Here is a 5704-nt window from a genome sequence, read left to right on the forward strand (position 1 = left end):
GTCTCAAGCCTCATCTGTAAGCGGGTCTGCGTGCCTTACRGTACTTTTAAAGTGGAGTTATCAATCTTATTTTTCTAAAACAGTGTTTTGAATTTAGGTTGGTAATTATTAACACACAGCACCCGCCACAGTTGTAAAATACCTTATGGTATCCTTTGCTCTGAAATATTTTCTGTGTAGCACCAAAGTCATCTGTGATAGATTGTCTTTGTAATGCTTTTCAGGTAAAATTTTGTCYGTGTCATACTTCAGGGGTTGCAGCAAACGTAATGCCCATTTGTAGGCTGTTTTTATCACTGCACTTTGCCGTAGGCTGTCCCATTTCGTGGGCTCCTTCTAATGTGGCCGACAAATGCAGCCCCCCAAACCTCCAAAACATAGGCTGCATCTAAATATCTTATGTGGCAGATGATGTCCCAGGGTTCACTCCGCCAGCAGCAAACCAAACAGGAAAAACAATATAGTTTGGAAATTCATCATAGCCTGGCCCTTGCTTTCCTTAACAGTTCCTCTCAATTCTAGTTTCCCTTCTCTGCTCTGTCTGGGACTTCTCCCACAGTCAAGGATTTCCCCAGTAATTAGCGAACAGAAGGAGGGGTTTTGAATGACAATGTTGATTTTCTGTGCTGTTTTAGTCTGCCTGTAGCAATGGCAGTGGAAGAAGTGACTGAATGAAGCCATTCAGTCTGTGTTGACAAGGCTTTCAAATTAAAATTGTCTCTCAAAGCCTGCAGCACTCATTTACAACCATCTCGTTCAGCTTGGTGTTTCTCTCTGCCCAGTTGGGGATGGTTGTTTACAGCATTCGCAATTTCCAGTTAACTTCTTAGCTTAACCTCCTTCACAGTCGAGCTGGCGCACTACATACGTCACGGCCAAACATTAGCGATTAAGTAAATCAGATCCGATAGTTTTAAACTTCAACAGAGTCAACGCCTTCAGCAAGCAATTGTTCCTCAATAGCTGAGGTTCCAGACCATCTATACGAAGAGTAGAATAAGGGGTTGGTTTTTACCAGGCTAAATTTACAATGCACCAATCAAGGAATTTGTTTTTAAATGTGTTTACCAACTTGGCTGATGACATTTTTTCTGCAATGAATGGTAAATAAAATGCTATTACAAGTACTGATATTTGAGCTAAACCCAAATTCTTAATGTTCTTTGATTATTTATGTGTAACATTTTTAACAATACGTAGAATTTTTTCAAGTTATAACTCCTGCTTGACCCTGCGGTACTCCGTTACCATAGTGCTGTTTTATACCACATGGCCTCAAGATTTAAAATGAATTGGGATATGTTATGCATGATACAGAGACTATACCGTCTTGTTTCACAGCCGTTTTATGTAGCCTACCTGGACTGTGAAGGGTGTGGCCTCCTACACCAGCGCAGTACTTGGGCTGCAACCCTGAATTGAGACACACTCATTAATATGTTGTAAGTAAAAGGTCCCAATCACAGTGTCGTGAGGACTTACTGTGTTTGAACACAAAAAGTGAAGTTTCAATCATAACACTTTCACTCAAGAGAATTTATTGTTTTTCTTTTGTCCACTACAGTTTGATTTTCCTTTTGATTTGATTAAAAATGGAACTTGACAAGGTTAATGTTGTGGAAATATTTATTAAAAGGCAGAAACGTGAATAAAAAGAAGATGCACTTCGTGGAATGGTCGTCGTATGATTTAATAAGGTTTGCAATTGCAAACATAAGCCGCGGTGTGACCAGGTCCGAATCAGTGGTCTGGACACACAACAACTAACAGCAGAGTTACAGGAAATGAGTTTTGACATACAGGCGGAGCACATGAACATCCAATGAGGAACTGACAAGACTCACAGTGACTTAATTGAAAAAGGACACGTTAAAGAGACGATGGCGCCTCTGAAATCAGAGCAGATGATAAGAAATAATGGCGGTTATCAAAAAGATACAAATAGAAATGTCAAGACAGTATGAACTTAATAATCAGGCAGAGAGGTATAATTATTTTCTAGCACAATCAAGATTCAGTTAATTACTAAATATTCTAATTCAAAATTCAAATTTGGCTACTGGTCACAGATACAGCATGCCTATATTTGTTAAAGCTGCTCGTCTTTGGAAGGGATTTGCAGGATTGCCTCCCACCAAGGGACTATTCTGTGTGGAGATTGTAAGTTTTCCTTGTGAATGCCTGAGTTTTATCTAGGTACTCCGTTTTCCTCTCACAGACCAAAAACATACAAGTTAAGTTAATTGGTAAACTGTTCCTAGTTGTGAGTGAAAGTATGAATGGTTGTTAGTCTCTTTGTGGCCCTGCACTTGCGACCTGTCCAGCATGTCTCCCACCCTTCGCACAAAGACAGCTGGAGATCCCACAAGCTGCTGAACAACATGGAAAGGAAAAGCGGTTAAACTTATTTTTTATTTATTATTATTAGTTACTGTTATTTTACCAGGCAAGTCCCATTGAGATCTCAGATCTGAAAATGGATGGATGGATGCCTCTACACATTACTMCACACCTCCATAGGAGGGTGCTGCATCACTCTGTTATTTTCAAGTATATCTTACACCAAGTGCGTGTGTATGTGTGTGCTGATCTGCCACCATAAGGGTAAATTGGTGCAAAATTTGCATTACTTTTATGACAAGGTGCAAAATTAGATCCTGCATTGCCTTTTATTCTGCGCCTTGTCACGGATATTTTCTAAGTTAATTTTAGAACTTAGCATTCTTATCTTCTGTCAAATTTCATTCTCTGAATATGTTTTCTTTAAAGGAGTAGAGTTGCATAAGTATGTAAATGTATTTTTCTCTCTGCTGCCAAACTGTCACAATCAGTGTTCTGTTGCTCCTCAGTGTCAGAATCCCCCAGCGTACAGGTTATGGGGGGTCAGCATTCAAATTTTTGGAATTTAACGTTCAAATGAACTTGACTTTAAACTTGAATACTTGTCCTAATCAGTGAAAATCAATGCAGCACCCACGGCTTTAGCTTTTAAAGGCCACATTTTCCACTAAAACACAGCAGCAATCTTTACTCTGCAGTTTTATACATTGCTTTTGGTGTGAAAACTCCACACAAGACTCACTTTTAAATCATTAATGCAGCGCACACATCAGGGAGTAAGCCTAAACCCAAAAGCTCAGTCTGCCAGAAATTAGYAGTGGGATAAAGTTCAGGGTTTCCTCACACAGACCTTTTTTCTTCACATGCAGAGACCCATCAGCATCTACAGTATATAGAATGCAGTTAAATACACCAGAGTTTTACATTAAAACTACTTATACATTTGTTTTTATCAAGTGMTGCAATCAGAGCCTGAGTTAGTGATGTTGCAGCGGTTAGGTCTCTTAGCTCACTGCAAAAAGATAACAGGCTCTGCTTAAGGTTTTTCATTGAGGAGGATGCACAATCTTACTGTCTTGTGGTTGCTGTTTAATGCTTTAAAGTCTTTCTGTAGATAAAAAACAAATTAACATAAATGTTACTTTTAGATTTGTATTGGACTGTCAAACATCCCCCCCCCCCCCCCCCCCCGAGGTTGGAGATGTGTTGACAGATTAGGTTTGCAATCTTTAATCTTGAAGACTTGTGTGATATTGTAAAAAATTTTTGAAAACTGGAAACCCGAATAAAACACGGAAAACCAAATAAGTTCTCAGTTAAATGTTAATTTTTAGCTCTAAAATCCCCATTTCACCCTCAGAACCTGTATGTGTGGCTCTGAGTCTAAAACAAAATGGCTCCGAATCTTATGATCTCATAATACTTATTAAAACCCTGGTCACTCCCCTAGGGGGTTGTCCCTCTTATATCAGCATTGTTATACTGGAATATAAACATTACATGTTTATCCTGCTGGATGGAGGCACATATTAAGTAGAGACTTGCTGATTCTGCCATTGTCCAAAGTAAAGGCCCGAAAAATAAGATATAAGAGAAGGAGGTCTCTGCAGTCTCTAAGTGGGAGTTTCTTGTTTTGTGGGAGGAGTTTTTCCAATTATAATTGGTCWGTTTGACTTTTGTGCACAGTTTATTAAAGATGTGATTGATTGGATTGACTATTTTGGGTAGAGTTGAAGATATGGGCAGCTGGGAGTAGCATGGTCGAATCGGCCAGGAAGAACCTAGTGTRTATATTTTAAAATATAAATATTAATTTTAGCCATAACTCGAGAAAGGAAGGTACTAGCTGTACAAAATTTGAACAGCATACATGTGGTGGGACGTGTAACAATTTGGCTCAGTCAAAACAACCCTAACCAGCCTGTAAAAAGATCGCTATATAGGAATRTGACTTAATATTAATCACAACTTGAGACAAGAAGGTGCTAACTGCACAAAATTTAAAATTAACAAATTATTTTTACATCTTCACAATAATTTTTATTTGAGATATTACATAGTCAATAAATCATGTTTACATGTTACAATAATTTTACTATTACCATTACTTCCTCTTTTAAATTGCCCACAAGACAAGTCAATCTGGCCAATCACAGTTTTGCCAAGACCCGCCCACACCCAACCTCCACCTATTATCCAAACTCCATCAATCACAGTTAGGACAAACTCCCCTACTGCCAAGACACCTACTTGACATATAAAGCTGTATCTAAAATTCAGGAGATCAGTCCCAAAATATAAACTGAACTTGTTTTAACATTGTTTTATCGTTGACACCGTCCAGTCTTTTATATAAAACAAAAAGGTCAAGTGATCTGACTCAAAGAAAATGATGTAGAATCTGCATYATGTCCACGTAAGACATCAGTAACACAAAGTAGATGCAGAAACATTAAGCTTATTACAGGTTTATGTGTATAGGTTTATTATTAATTTAGTGTTCTTTTAAATCAGTATGCCATTTTTGCCAAAAACTTTCTTCGTAAAACTGAAAAGAATAAGGAAGCCTCTTAACAACACATCATTTGTTCACTGGGTACGGTTATATATGGACATTAAATACCTGGAACTGTCATCAGCAAGGATTAATAAAGCAACTTCAAAAACCATTGCATCTTGAACAAACCCAATAAATAAACTTAAACTATTTTTTGAGTAGGACTGTGAATAAGTGGGATTGTCAGAATACAGGGATGGGGGCAAGGGGAGGGGACGTGTTCTGAGGTTGGTATTATGTTAAAAGAAGACAGTAATTCTAWATGTAAGCATGCTCTGCAATGATAAAACATCTTAATAAAAGTTTAATGAGAAAAGAATATATAAACACCTAGCATAACCTTACCTTAGTAATAACATAACCTCAGTATTTGCCAAATATCCTTTTCTCACCCAGTCTTAGTGTTGGTTCAGTTTTTTCCTCTACATCCTCTCTTCTCCATTCTCGTCCCAAGTTTGACTCTCTGTTCCTCTTCTTTTGAACTGCCCTCATCCCCAAGGGCACAGAGTCTGATAAGGAGACAATTAAACTGAAGTTGACATTATGTAATTTATTATCCCGCTTTGTCTTGATTGGCTCATTGGGATGGAGTGGAGGAAGAAGTGGCAGAGCTGAAGGTGAAGAGGCTAAAAGGCGTTTTACAAATAATACATTGGGTAAGAGAGAACGTGTTTGCCAAACAGTGTACACACAGGATGAATCATACATACATCAACCTAGAGATTAGAATTGGTATAGATACAGTAAAATTGATTTTTTTGGAGACCTATTGTTAGTCGATGGTCCTCTTTTGCATGTGACTAACCT

Source organism: Austrofundulus limnaeus, unplaced genomic scaffold (assembly GCF_001266775.1).
Source record: "Austrofundulus limnaeus strain Quisiro unplaced genomic scaffold, Austrofundulus_limnaeus-1.0 Scaffold227, whole genome shotgun sequence".
Taxonomy (NCBI): domain Eukaryota; kingdom Metazoa; phylum Chordata; class Actinopteri; order Cyprinodontiformes; family Rivulidae; genus Austrofundulus; species Austrofundulus limnaeus.